Source organism: Marmota marmota, unplaced genomic scaffold (assembly GCF_001458135.2).
Source record: "Marmota marmota marmota unplaced genomic scaffold, marMar, whole genome shotgun sequence".
Classification (NCBI taxonomy): domain Eukaryota; kingdom Metazoa; phylum Chordata; class Mammalia; order Rodentia; family Sciuridae; genus Marmota; species Marmota marmota.
In genome coordinates this window covers 1,519,028-1,534,756 of record NW_025999924.1, presented here as the reverse complement: position 1 = coordinate 1,534,756, position 15,729 = coordinate 1,519,028, and the positions used below count along the sequence as shown (strand labels likewise).

The following is a 15,729-nucleotide window of genomic DNA, read 5'->3' as shown; positions in this document are numbered from 1 at the left end:
GGAGAGAAATGACATTTAAACTAAGATTTGTAAGATGTGAGGGAGCTAACCATCTGGGGCAAGCATTTCATGCACAAGGAAGAATAGAGACCCTCAGAGAAGGATGGAGCTTGTCCTCTTCATAAAACTGAGAAAAAGAAGGTGCAGGGCTGTGGCTGAGATCCACTCTCTCTTTACCAAAGTCTTCCTCCTACATTATTGACTTGTGGCTGGGAAGTGGATGCCCAGCCAGCGGCTGGCTACATTTCACCTAGGTAAGAGAGAGCGTGCGACTTAGTGTGACTAAAGGTAACCTGCGTCTCTCAGGCCAGCCTCCTCATCACACTTAGTCCTCCACTGTTTCTCATCCCCCAACTGCTGCCTGGATGCTGACACCAAAGGACCTTGAAGTCATTCGATGAAAACAATAGAATCTCCATCAGTCTGGGTTCCTAAATGTCGGCATGAAGCAGAGTTCCTCCATCAGTTATCTGCCAGTCTACCACTGTGTCACAGGTTACTCTCAAACTTAGGGCTAAAAACAACACACATTTATTATCTCACAGTTATGAGAGTCAGGAATTGGGCACATCATAGTCCAATCCCTGCTTAAAGGTCTCTCAATAGGCTTGAATCAAGGATCAGCCTGAGGCTGTGGCCTCATCTGAAGTCTTGACTGGGTAAGGGTCTGCTTCCAAGCCCATTCCTGTGGTTGCTGGCAAGACTCAGTTTCTCCAGGGCTGTTAGATGTCAGGCCTCTGTGTTTTCCTCGGGTGACCAGAAGCTGCTTTGTCCCTTGTCAAAGAGCAAGCCTGCATGAGGAACCACAGAGAGAGTTCTATCAAGATGGAAGTCACCATCTTTTGTAATGTAATCCTGGAAATGACATCCCATCACTCCTACCATATTGTGCTCGCTTGAAGCAAGTCACTTGATCTAGTCCACTTTCAAGGGAAAGGGTTGATACTAGAAGGCAGGGACTTTGGAGAGCTATGTCAGTCAGAGGCTGCCTACCAGTGTGCGTAGGATATACACCCCTCCTTGTATGAAACACTGGCACTTCAGGCTTGGTCGACCACAGCATCTAGCATCACAGCAGGAGGTTCTGGTAAAGTGAGGTCAGAGAAGGCCAGGCAAAGCACTGCCTTATTAGCTCTGATAAGGAGCTGGCACTTATTCTAAGTGCAGTAGGAGGTCATTAAGGGATTTAAGCACGAGAGAGAAGGGATCTAGATTTTATCTTATAAACATTCTTGCTACTGCCCATAAATTCTTCAGGAGGAAACAAAAGTAGAAAAAGAGAGAACTGTCAAAGGCTATTGTCCTCTGATATAGTATTGGAGAATAAAGAAAACAGGACTGGGATGGTTAATTTTATATATTGATGTGGCTGGGCCACGGTGCCCTGTTACATGATCAAACATTATTACAGACGTTTCTGTGAGGGTGCTCTTGGATGAGATCAACATTCATATTAATGGATTTTGAGTAAAACAGATTGGCTTTCATAATGTGGGTGGGCCTCATCCAATCAGTTGAAAGCCTGAATAGAACAAAGGACTGAATTGTGCAGCAGATGGGCTTAAACTTGAATTGTAACATAGGCTTCTCCTGGGTCTTGAGCCTGCTGACCCACCCTGCAAATGACGAACTTGCTTTCCTCTATAATCAGGAGCAATTCTATAATATCTCTCTCTCTCTCTCTCTCTCTCTCTCTCTCTCTCTCTCTCTCTCTCTCTGTGTGTGTGTGTGTGTGTGTGTGTAGGGGGGGGAGACACACACACACACACACACACACACATCCTATTGGTTCTGTGTCTCCAGGGAACCCTGATCAACTACCAAGCAGTTGCAGCAGCAGCAGCTGTGGCAGAAAGTCCTGCTGTTAATACCTGTTCTGTGTTCCTGGCGCTACAGAGGATATTCTGAACACATTATCCCATCCAGTCATCCAACTAATCTAGATTTTTTTATGTGCATTTTACAAATGAGGAACTCAAGACATAGAGAGTTAAGTAAATGACCCAAGGTCCCATAATGAGTGAGAGGTGTAAATACATGATCAATTTGTCAGGACCCCATGATTAAAATTAAAAAAAAAAAAGGAGGAGAAGATGAGATGAAAAAGAATAGCAGCAATGACCAAAAAAAAAAAAAATAGGTTTAGTGATTCAAATCTGAAATTCCGTTTTGCTGATGGTCACAGCACATTCATTAAACCCAGTGCATTTTCCTTATGTATTAAAATAACATTTGCAATCTGTGAGAGGCCTTTCTTTTTGCTAACGCATAACAATTATATCTTTACACTGCAACTGCAAATCTGGTTTTTAGTTTTCCTGTTTGTTTCCATACGCATACTTTTACAGCCAATTGTTAACAGATTAACAACTTTGGGTGAAATCCATCAGCCTTCTCTGGTTTGCCTCAGTGGTTGGGAAAGTCTGTTGACAAGGACAGAGCACAGAGGAGCTGGCTCTAGCTTGAGCAGGCCAAATGGAGCAGTAGTCCCCTGGATAAGCATTTATTATGCTCTTGCTACACTCCAGACTCCATGCTGTGCACTCCGGACTCTGCCTCATCAGCAGCCAGGAGACTTACAGAATGCAAAGAAGGGCTTATCAGGAAATAAACACATTTAAATAGAAAAATAGTCTTGGAAATATATTCCAAGTCTTGTAAATGTGTTCTATGTTTTCTCTTTCCATCTACCTTTCTATCTATCCTTTCTTCTATTTATCCATTTCTTTCCACAGTTTCTAAGCAATGATCTCTCAGTGGCAGAATTTTGAAATAATCATCAAAATAGTAACATCTCAACCCCATTCTCTATAGAACTGCTGTAATCTACAGCTACTGAACAAGCCACTCCAGAGCTGCAATCGTTGCAAAAGTGAAAGTTATTAATTGCCAGGATTTAACCCTCTGCTCCAATCTGCACTCCAGCTTCTAGGGAATGGGAGCTCGGCGAAAAATTCACACTTAGTTTTGTCCCAAGTGGGAGGGATGGATGGAGAAACTCCAAGTGTATAAACACATCAGACTTTTATTCTTCTATTTAAATAGATGTAAAAAATCAGGCTATATGGAAAGAAGGAAAACACAAAGACATTACACGAAATACAAAGTTAGAGTCTTTCTTGACCTTGTTAGACCTCTCTTATAACAACGAATCATGGTCATCACATGCAAGATGGCAGGAAAGAGTTAAGCAACAAAACCTAAGAATACAGCAAGCAGACCCAGCTGCAGAAACAAAGTGATCATGGAATGTACAGAAAAGACTCAGCCTGGGTTACAGATATGACCACAGAGGAGCAAATTGCTGCGGAATCTAGAAGGGAGAAGCACAACTTGGCTTTCCGTCCATACAATTCCTTATCCAGCTCCATGGCTGGAGTTCTGTAGGAGGAGGTGAAATTTTGGAGGAAGCATTTGCCCAAGGCATGGGCAGAACACATTTGTCACTGGAAGGCAGCAACAGAGAGCTGCACCTCCAGCTTTTCAGTGTTGCAAAGAATTACTCCGTCACCCAAGGAACACCAAAAGCTCAAAGAGAAATGCAGACGATGCAGTCTCTCAGCATGGTTCAGAAGAGAACTACTTATTCCAAGACTGAATTCATAGAATTACAGACAGAAAGACTTAAACTATCTAAGATGGTACATCTTCTTCAGTACAGGAACTGGCCTTTCTGGTGGGAAACAGCACAGATCCATGTCAGAGATAAGCGGTGCAGGTGAGCAGGCAGCAGTGGATTCAGGGCAATGGAGAACCAGGGTGGCAAAGCCTGACTTCATCTTTGGCAAGAGCTCTAAAGGGCAGGAGGAAGTGACCAGCAACAGGACAGTTGCTTTTGTTTAGATGTTACAGGAGAGATCACCAGGCTGATGGTATGGGGAGGAAACATTCCAAGAGAAATATGAAAGCAGAGAAATAAGAAACAGTGTGGTTTGTTCACCAGTCACTAGGGAAGAAGGAGAGCAATAATACATTCACTGGGCTGGGGCTATAGCTCAGCAGTAGAGCGCTTGCCTAGCACATGAGAGGCCCTAGGTTTGATCCTCAGTACCACATAAAAATAAATAAATAGAACAAAGGTATTGTGAAAAAAATTTAAAAGCACAACTTGGCTGAATACTTTTATATTTGTTCATTATCTCATATAGCTGGTAATCCTGTTAAATCACCACAATTACTTCCAATTTACAAATGAGAAAACCAAGGCAGAGAAGCCAAGTAGCTTGCTAAAGGTAGTATAGTTAGTCACTGAGGAATTCCAACCCAGCTTTGCACTCAACTGCATATTTTTTGAGTTTACTATCACAATGTTTATGCTTGAATAATAAGGTATTTAATAAACTCTTCCTTAACACAATGACCCCCTCAGGCTACCGTCCTAGATTTTTCTCTCTTTCTCTTTTTTCCTCACTCCAACCTCTTGGAAGAGTTTTCTCAACCTGATTTTGCTTCCTTACCTCCTCCTGGACCTAACTCTCAACCTATCGAATCCCTCCACCAAATCTGTGCTTGCCTGGGTCAGTAACGGCTCATGCTTCATTCAGTCTTTTGAGCACTTCTTGGTACTTAGCATGGCTCTTAGCAACTTTAAATGCCACTGACTTCTGAACCCTTTCTGACTTGGACTTCTGCAGGTTAACGTCCTCCCTGTCTCCCTTTCATTGGTTTCATGGCCCTTCCTCTTTCCCCTGCACACGCTCCTCTTCCTCTGCCCACCTCTTGGATTTGGAAGTGCTGAAGGACCTTATACGACGCCTGGGCTTTAGTAACCATCCATGCTCTGCTGATTCCTAGAGAAGACCTCCAATTTTTGGCTTTGTTTCTGCTTCAGTATTTTCTCCCAGCACCAGCACCATTCTTCTGGTAATAGCACCTGATTCTTCTCTGACGAACTTCCCCTGTCCTTATTTTCAGCATAAGCAGTTGAAGAGGACTGATTTCTGGGGGCTGGTGGGGGTGGTCTTGTGATCTGGGCCTTCATTCCACTCTCCTTACTCCAGGAATTGCTTTTGGAATGGACGGAAAACCAACTTTTTCTCCCATTGTTAAAGAGACAGAAGCACCCTTTGATACAGAACCCGAACCTGAAAAAATATTGCTTGGAGCTGTACAGCCACTTCACTACTAAGGGGACGGGACATATTTGAGAGTGGAGCAAAGAGGGAAGAACAGAGAAATCAGAGGAAAGAAATGGACCCCCATGCCTCATTTGAGTCTCTGTGTCTAGTCCTGCAGCTATCCCTGTACACCTCAGTCTGATGGCCACTAGCCACATGTGGTTATTGAGCACTACAAATATTTTAAAATACTTTATATAGGATATGAATATATTAAACGAGTTTCAATATATCTTAGACATATTGGGTTAAGTAAACTGTACTACTGAAAGTAACTTTATTCATTTATTTTTTTACTTATTTAATGTGGCTACCAAAAAATTTTAAGTTACATAATTTTAAGTTCATGTTGTATTTCTATTGGACTATGTTGCTGGGGATCTTCCTATTACATAACTGAAAATTGTCTTCTTTTTCTCAAGCCTGCAACTGTAAGCATAAACAACTGTTTGCAATCACAAATGTCTTCATAATATAATAATATCTCTCATTCTAGTTCTTTCTCTTAGACACCAATACCAAATACAACAAGATAGCTATAGGAAAGACATTTGTTTAAAATGAGTGAGATGTCCTTTAAAAGTTGTGAACAATTTTCTATTTTTACTGGTGTAGACATCATTCATCTTTGGAAAAGACTTCCTTTGTTTCTGGAAAATAATTGGAAAGGATTCTTTTTTGACCCAAACGTAAAGCAAATGTTCGGGCATCATTTCTAAAGGAGACTGCCACCCAATAACCTAGATGTAAATGACTCAAACTGACATGCTACATATTTGTTGATCAATGCAAATCCTATCTTTTTCAGTAGGGGTGTGCCCTTGAAAAGATTTTTTAGCTAAATTAGATTTTTTTTAAGTGTAACTGATTCTGTATATTATTCTTTGCTCTTGGGATGTACATGCACATAGGTTTCATCTTAAAACTAGTCATGAGAGATCAGGAGTGCAAACCAGATGCTGAGGGGATGCATGTGGAGGTGTGTCCGTACCTTAATCTGGGGGTTTGGCTTTAAAGGGAACCATATGGGAAATGCCAAAGTATACCCTGGGCCGAAAACCCACAGTGGTGTTATTTCAGGTGGTATCATCTAGACTTCAGAAAATCTGCTGTCAAATTTTGTGATTGCCCTGTCTGAGCCCTCAGGGTCAGACCACACACTATCGGTAAGAGAAGTTTGCCCCTGGAGAAAACAGCTATGAAAATGAGGGAGAGAAGCTTTTCTCATCTGTTGAATGGCAGCATCTAATTGGTCCTCTCAAGTAGAAGGGACTGGGAAGCACTACTGGTAAGCACTGACCATCATGAGTGGCAAGGGTCATAGCCAAAAGGAAGCCATTATTAGAGGCAAAATGGAGAAGCGGGAGTATAGCGACATCTAAGTTCTCCTCTTCTGCACTATAATTCCCTTCCAGAATCCCCAAATAGTCCAGAAAATTTTCTTAGATACCACTGTGTGGTTTTATGTGTGCCCTGTAAGATTAAGGGAAATCTATGTGCCCATACTGGAACGAAGCAGAATAAAATGGAGAAAGTAGTTGAGAGAAGTGAAAGACGAGCTGGCAAGAGTTGACTTACCTGCTGGGTCTGAGAAAGTCACCTGGAGGACGGATGGCTTGTGGGGGTGACAAGTGGCCTCCAGGAAAGATTAGTGTAACACATGAGCCTGACTGAAGGATTCCCAGAAATTACTTGGCAGGGAGAACATAGTAGAGAAATTAAACTCTAGTGGCTTGTTAAGTGAGGAAGAGTCCTTAGCTACTTATTTATCTATTACTACTTATTAAGTAGTCCTTAGCTACTTATTTATCTATTTTTTTCAGTGCTAGGGATTGAACCCAGGGCCATGCACATGATAGGCAAGCATTCTACCACTAAGCTAGACCCTCAGCCCCATTAGCTATATTCATTAAGTAAGGTAATCCATGAGAAATGGAGATAGTACTCACCAGATTGTCCATGCACTCCTCAGTATTTCCTAGAACCCACCTGTGCAGAAATAGGGCCATGTGCTTAGGACTATTTAAGTGGTTTATGAAAGGAAGTGAAGAACCCAGGCATAATTTTTCAGACTCTCCTTCCCTATTGTGGCCATCTAAAAAGTGACATATTCCAGAAAATGTAGCTACAAGATTCAAGATCTGCAAACCATTAAGCACATAACTGAGTTCAAAGTAAATTCTGTGTCCATTATGCCATTGATATTTTTTTAAATGCATCATTAACCTAGTCTATCTTGTGAATATACTTTGTAATATGATTACCATGGAGTCAGGTGTAACTGAGAAATGTTAGTGACAGTGAAGGCTTCAGATCCATTCCTTGCCTTACCTGTGTTCTGAGGTGCATCACAAGAGGACCGGATCCAGGGGGCTGTTTGGGGGGGTTCCTATGCCTGCTGACTTTTGGCTGGGTAGGCAATGGAGGGCACTGCAAGGAGACATGGAAGAAGTGGGAAGCCAGGGTGTTTCTCCCCCTCTTAGCACCTTGGAAGGAATCTTCAGCAGAAAGTAAATCTTTAAAGTATTAAAAGAAAATAACAAACAATCTAGAATTCTAAACTCAGTAAAAATATCCTTGAAAAAGGGAGGTCAAATAAATGCATATTCAGACCAACAAAAAACATACAGAATTTATCTTCAGACTCAGGCTAAAAGAAAAACCAATGGGATTTCTTCATGATCCAGATGGATCACAGAAATGGAGGCAAGAATAAAGAAGACAAAGGTTAAAATCCAGTTGAGCCAGATGAACACCAACTGAACAATAATGAAACTCTAAAACGTGTATAAGTTAAAACTAAAAATGTGTGTAAGTTAACATCTTGTAAAGTCCTTGCATCATCTGATTTGTTGAAAAAGTAGTAATTTAAATGAGACTCTAGGAAGTCAAAGATGTATGTTGTGATCTCCAGGTAACCATAAAAGAATAGCAAAATATATATAATTAACACACTATTAGAGAAGGAGCTGGAATAAAAGCTACTTGATTAAACCAAAATGTGGCATGAAAGGAGAATAAAAGAGCAAAGAACATATAGGGGGAAAAAAAGTAAGATGTTAAATTAAAGCCTGATATATCATTAAGTTAAATGAAATGTGAGTGGATTAAATACTCCTATTAAAAAATAAATGTTACCAGACTTGAGAGAAAACTAAATCCAATTATATTCTGTTTATCTGAGACCCACAAAAAATATAAAAATATAGATAGGTTGAAAGAAAAAGAATTGGAAAAGATAGATTATGAAAACAATAATCAAAAAGGGAAAAGGAGGTTGGAATAGCTAAAATAATATCTAAGAAAAATAGACATAAGACAGTGAGTGACACCCACTCCCTTCACGCTGGACCCCAACTCTTCTTCAGTCAGTCTTACTCCTTACTTGTCCTTCCAGTTTCAGCAGGACCTGGACAGATCTCCCCAGCTCTCCAGCAAGCCCAATAGAAGCTGAGGTTTTTCCAAGCCCTTGCATATTAGGATCTTCTTTTCCTTTGGAATTTAGAGACCAACATGAGAAGACATCTATGCTGGCCTGGTAAAGGATGAGAGACCATGTGGAGCCAAGACAAACTATCCAGCTGAGTCCTCCAAAGACCAACCTGCCAATCATGAGAAACACAAGTAAGGTCACGCCAGCCCATCCAGCCCCAGCCAAGCTGGCCCCAACTAAAACAGCCATTCCAAATATCCTACTTGTCCCAGATGTTTTAGCCGGCTTTTTCACTACTATGACCAAAAGACCTGACAAGAACAGTTTTAAGGAGGAAAAGTATATTTGGGGGCTCATGGTTTCAGAGGGCTCCGCCCATAAATGGCTGAGTCTATTGTTCTAGGCCCAAGATGATGCAGAATATCATGGCAGAAGAGTGTGGCGGAGGAAGGCACCTCAGGATATAGAACCAGGAAGTAGAAAGAGAACTCATCTCACCACAACAATATATAAACCCCACAGATATACCCCTAATGACCCACCTCCTCTAGCCACGCCCTACCTACCTGTCATCACCACCCAGTAAATCTCTTAGTGGATTAATGCACTGATTAGGTCAAGGCTCTCATAACCCAATCATTTCACCCCTAAACTCTTGCATTGTCTCACACATGAGTTTTTTTGGGGGGTACCTCATATCTAAACCATAACACCAGCTAACACACAAAATTGTGTGGAAAATTAAATGGATGTTATTATAAGCTCCTAAATTTTGGATGGTAGTTTACACCACTAAAGAGAACTGATAAAATGGTCAATCTTTATGTGAAATCTTATGGTAGGCATCATGACAATTTTCTGAAAGAACTTGTCATTGTAACTGAAGTTTGAACTAAAAGGCCTTATATTGGAGCAAGTATACAGAAAAGAAACTGAAATCTGTATTTGGGGACTGCTCTTACATTGACTATCTTTTCATTAATCATTTTATACTTTATAACATTGTGATGGTGTTCTAGGGAGTATTGACTTGTCATCTTTGTTATGTGCAACTCTTTCAGGTCTGGGCTTTCACTGCTTTATCAAGTATGCAAGCTGACTACCTCAACTATGCAGGTATTCTCTTTCTAATGTTGCTACTTCATCTTTCTTAAATTATTCCCTTGCTTATTTGAACCAAGAATGTCTGCCATAAAGATAACCATAGAAAGAAGAAGATGTCCACTCTTGACTTTTTTACATGTCTTTATTTGAATCAAACTGGAAGTGGGATCATGTTTTAACTATGGCTACAAGTGGAGGATAGGCATAGAAGCTGGAATCAGTAAGCCTGAGTTGGCAATGGGAAGAACTGAGACTCCCTCTTTGGTACCGTGAGCATGTACCAAATGTTTCTGAGCCTCAATCTCTTTTTGGAAAGGGGTGTGATAACACATGGTTCACAGAGCTGTTCTGAGCATGCCACGTGAATGCATTTCACATAGGCAAGTTATTATTACAAATGAGCAACCCTTAAAATCCTCAGATGGTTTTCCGTTCTGATCAGAATGAAGTTGGCTTGAAGCACAAAGAGAATGTGGCATCCTCCCCACCTCCAGTACTTGTAACTCTATGCCATTCCTCTTGGCTTCCTGAAGAGGCTCATTTAGATGCATTTACACCAGCTCAACAAGAGACTTGCTTTGTAGAGGCCCAAATGTAGCTAGGAAACCCACAGCCATCAATCAACTTAGCTGGTAATAGGTCACTTGCTTCTTTTCCATCAACACATAGGCAAACAAACAACATATTTAAAATAGAGAACCAACTTTTGAAATCAATATAACCATCTTGTTTCCCTATAACAGACTAGAACAGACTGGGCTTATGAGATATAAGTGACCACAGGAATTCTGTTTTAGCATTTGATAGTACCAATGATGGAAACGGATCTATTTTTATGGATATCTCTTTTCCCTTTTCCAAGATGACAGTGACAATAAATACATTCAACACGCTGGTGGAGAAAACTGATGTGGGGCTGCCAGCTTTTCAACTGTGTCTGTATATATATCTTCTGTTTTCAGGATAGCAAGTTCAGCTCCTATTTCAAGGACCTTTCTGTGTTGACAGTACTTCGTTACCTGAACTACAAGGCACCTTTGCCCTGAATGAGTGGATCTGTTCATTTGTCTATTACTGTAATTTCCCAGCAATCAGCAAGTTCCAGCTCTTTCTCTAATGATGACTGTTTTTTATTTGCCAGGCAGGCAGGCAGGCAGTATTTATCAATTTCTTTGCTGCTTGCTTTTAAGTGATCACTGATCTATAATTCCTCTTCAGTTTATCACTCAGGTCTACTTTATAAGATGACTATTTATGAGGCAATATGCATGTTGGCTGGCCTTGGACAGTTATAGCAACAGCTCATTTCAAGTGCCCCATTGTTATAACTCATCTCAACTCATCACAAAGTGGAAATAAATAGAACAATGAATTTTATATATAGCTTTTCAGTTCTGTGAGCTTGCTTTATCTGGGCCTTCACCTCCCCTTCAGCCTACAAGTAAACTCTCAACTCATAAGACATCAATGAAACAGTTACTAACTCTTTCTGAGATTCTAGACTTTTTAGGGTGAAAAGCATTCAGAGAGTATGACTCAAAAATGGATGAAATGCCTACTGGGTATATACTCAAATACAGGGATTAAATTTCAGTGCTGCAAAAATAAACATTTATAAGATTTTTCAAATATTCTTTTTTCCCCCAAATATAATTTGCATTTGCTAAGTTTCTTTTGTGTATGTGTGCATGGTTTTTTTGTGTTTTTTTTTAACATCTTGACATTTGAATCTCATGAGTGGCTATTAGATGCTTCTTAACAAATTATTCTAAATCTCATTAATTTCTTGTCTTCAAGGTGCTTCTTTTAATGAAACAGCATTGAATTGTAAATCCTTTTCAAGGTATTTGTTAGGAGATACTGCTTCGTGACCTTTATGGCCATTATTTTAGCAGAACCATTATAAAAATAAACTTAGTTCTTAGAGTGTTTAAACAAAAAGAATGTACTCAGGATAACTTTCCATCTAAAATGATGCAAAAAATACTCTAAGGATAGAGAAGAGCCATTTTGTTTAGAAAGTCAATCTTTTTAATTCTGCTTTATTTTTTTTCTTTTTTCCCAGAGTAGACTAAACAAATAAGTCACCACAGGCACTGGGCATTTTTTCTATTCCTTTCTCTTGGGATGAAATATGAAATAATCTACAAAGTAATTTGATCCAGCAATTAAAAACAAGGACATGAATTACACTAACAACTGTCACATAGAAAGAATTAATTCCCTCATAACGCTGCTTGATGTTACAGACCCTGGGTGATTACGAACAGATTGTAATTGGAAAAGAGCCAAACCAATTCAGGTATCTCCAAAACACAGGGGTAAGCCTCGACTTGCAAACGGAGAACAGTTTTTACTACCCACAGGAGTATCTTTTTGCAATTGGCGCTCGGATGTTTACCTAGCGATTTCTCAAGGCACCCAGTGATGCAGCCGTCCAAGGTACTGCACGTGGCAAAAATGCTGATCCCTGCTGCTGAAAGTCAGCACACCATTTATGGAAAGCAGACCTTCTGGAGGCTGCTTCTAGAAATGCTGTCCCCCGGAGTAGGGATCATTGGCTGCTTCTGTTTAGCTGTATATTTGTCATTCTAAAGTAACGGACAATCCCTACCTGGAATGTCATTGGGCAAAGTGGTAAAGGACACCAAACGCCTGCTGTTTATTGGCAGAAATTTATTTTTCCCAATAGCATCCAGATTTTAGGCCCCTTTTCTGATGTTTCATTATTTCTGGTTTAAGGCAAGGTAGTGAAGCTCTTTATTGAAGAAAACTGTGGTGCTCTGGTACAGTGGAAAGGGCTCAATTTGAGGGATGAAAGGATCTAAAATGTCCCCCACACCCACTTATAAAAGTAGTGCACAGTAATTGTTTTAGAAAACAAAACCCATAACTCAAAACAAAGAAGAAAACAAAAATCCTCCATGAGTAATCTACCCTACCCGGGCACAACCATTAACATTTTGGTGTATTTTTTTCCCCTAGCCTTTTTTGCATTTTTTGAGGTTAGGATCATTCTTCTTATACCATTTTGTATCCTGTTTTGTTTTATTCTGTTTGCTTAAAATTTGTCAGATGCATTTTACCATGTCATTGAAAAATCCTCTGACATATAATTTATAACAGCTGCATAATAGTCTATCTTTTGAATGTTCCAGAATTTATTTAAACAATCTCCTGATGATGTTTTCATTTTTAACCACACTATTTGTACATAAATCTTTGTCTACATTTTTGCCTTTTCCTTTGGGTAATTTTCTAAATGGGGAACCAGTGGGTGTAAGGATAAGAGCATTTTTTCATGTTTCTTCCTCTTTTTAAATATTATTACCTTCTCTGATTGTAATAAAGACATATTGCAAAAACAAATGAACCTTTCTGACTTTTAAAGAAGAAAACAAAATCACTACTTGTTCCTGAACACACATACAATTCCCTCTGTCTTTCCTTCTTTTCCTCTATTATTCCTTCTTTTCCTTCTATGAAAAACAATGGGAATCATATTTTTAAAAAGCTGTTTTGTGATTTTCTTTTTTGACCTACTACAGAATATAACATTTTTAAGGCTTTTGATGTATGTTAAATTGGTATGCAGAAAGCCACACCAACACCCATCATCATTAGCATGGGCCAAGTGACATTTTTTTCTCTAATACCATCTTCAAATATTGCCTCTATTATAATCTTTGCTATTTAATGGTAGCGTGAGCTTTAATTTACATTTACTTGCACCTTTGTGAAGCTAAATTCTTTTTGCTTTTTTAGCTTTGGACACTTAGGTCCACCTTTTGTAATTTGCCTGTTAACTTGTTACCATCCTGTTTGCACATTGGTTTGTATGAGCTCTTTATATAATAAGTAATTAGGGCTTTTCTCATTATTGTGACAAATGTTTTTCTTATTTCTTGTCTCTTAGTTTCATTTATTTTTTAAATTCAATTAAAAATATCATGCAACTTTTTGTTCCCCTATTTCTTTCTCTTATTTTCAAATATAAGTCATCCTTCCCCATAGAGAGAACAGATAAATTATTCATGTTTTGTTTTTTCTTTATGATTTTAATTTTAATTATTTTTATTTTAATCTACCTGGAATTAATTGTGGAACATAGCAGAAGATTAACTTCCTGTTTCCAACGGTTCAAACTTGCCTGTTAAATTAGTGTAACTCTTTTATCACATATCAAGTTTTTGTACAAACACAGGTCTGTTTCTGAATTGTGCCTTTCCTTCTAAACTGTAAACTTCATGCAGGCAGCTAAATTATTATCACCACCTAATTCCTATCATATGCCATTCTCTGCTCAGACTATAGAAACCCAGAGGAGCAAAGGAGAACTGGACTTCCTATAGGGAACTGAAAACCCAATCCACACTAAACTTATAAAATTTGTTCTCCTACCATACACTGCTACAGATATAAATATAATATTGTAAACCATGCCTGAAAGTCAAGAAGGATAGACAGAAATATCAAGTCCGTGGTGTACAATTGTGAAAGAAAGAAAGAAAAAAGAAAGAAGTCTATCTGAAATGTGATTAAATTCTAGGTACATAGTATTTTTCTAATAAATAACCATGACCCTTTAATTTTGGGTAAGTGCTTCATCATAGGGTTTTAATTCTCTTTTTTTATGATTTTAAAAGAAATTGCAAGCGTTGCAGGAACTGACCATGCAAACAGTGGGAGAATAGATTTCAGGTAAATTTCTCCGGAAAGAGAGGCGGCTTGATTCACTGTAATTTCTCAAGCTCAAAAGCACTATTTACTTACAAGTTTTGATTTCTTAAATCATGAAGCAGTAAAGCAATCTTGGATTTTAATTCTCTGAGTCTCTCTTCCTTTTAATAAAATATTAAAGAGTCTACAATACCTTTGGTTGAATCTTTAGAGACAAGTCAGAGGGCTGGGAAGAAATAAACAGCTTCATTTCCAAAGTACTTCAAGGATAAAGGCGCCTCCTCTGTATGGAGGATTTATCCCAGGACAAATACAATCACAAGTCACTAGGTTTGCTGTTGGAGGTAATGTCATGGAACTGTCTTGCCAGAGAATATGTGAAAAGAGAAAATACACAGTGTTCAAGCCTGGATTACAATATCGTCTGGGGTTAGCACATTTTAACTCACAGTTCACTCTTGCTTGTTATCATAGAGTTAGATTTCATCTGAAATCACAACCAGCCACAATAAGACAGCACTGCTAATACCTTATTCTGATGTTATTAAAAACTTTAATTCATAGTTTGGATAACCTAGCCATGCCCTGTGCACCAGTGTCAATGCAGAGAGGAAAAAACTTGGACCCAAATTTCCTGCATCATGAAAATTCAAAACAAGAGCAATATTGCTGCCAATCTAATTGGCAAAGCCACTCTGATTCAAAGACCAGATTTCCTGATTAAAAATTTGCAATCAGATCAGGTTTCAGAGGATGCAAAGCTATGGGGAACAAGCATTATTAAGCATTTCAAAGTTCCAGTATAGCCACTCAAGGTTTTCTACTGTGGCTGCTGCAGTCATGTTAGCCTTTGAAGGATTTGAAGCAATGAGTCTCAGTTGTTTATTATTGGGCTATATTGGCTCTTGTTGAATAGTACAAAGCTCCTAAAAATAGGTATCTGAATGACACTACAGGTACATTACTGCATTGACTAACTTTCTCCCCAAATTCACCCTAGGTCTATTAATAAGTATATTTATAATATGGATTAAAAGATAATCTAACTTCAGACACATAGGGCAGTACCTATTTGAAAATCACTCCAGATAAAACGGTAGTCATCCCAGTTTAAAACCGGCACTCTTAAGCAGCAATGACAAAAAATATCAAACAATGCTTTCCATGTTGCAAAATGTAAAGTCTTTTTTGCAAAGAGCAAATTCTTCTTTTGTAACCACGACTACTTCAACTAAGTTTTCCTTGAAGTTCCAGACTTAAAGGAGACCTGCTAGTGAAGGAGGCATGTCAGTAGACATCTGCAGAAATGAAAAATCTTCCTGCTATCTAACTTAAATCTCCTCTGTTCCTTTCAGGTAAGCCCATTCATCACTTCCCTGGGGCTATTCTGTGTCC

The 15,729-nt window shown here is 39.1% G+C and overlaps 1 long non-coding RNA gene across 1 annotated transcript in view; it reads right to left on the bottom strand.

Moving 5' to 3' along the window:
- Positions 1 to 217: 217 nt before the first annotated feature.
- Positions 218 to 15,729, bottom strand: part of LOC125615748 — a 46,030-nt gene continuing 30,518 nt past the window's right edge. Inside the window, exon 3 of the long non-coding RNA XR_007346329.1 lies at positions 218 to 791. This is a non-coding gene — a long non-coding RNA (uncharacterized LOC125615748). The remainder of the gene's footprint in view (positions 792 to 15,729) is intronic.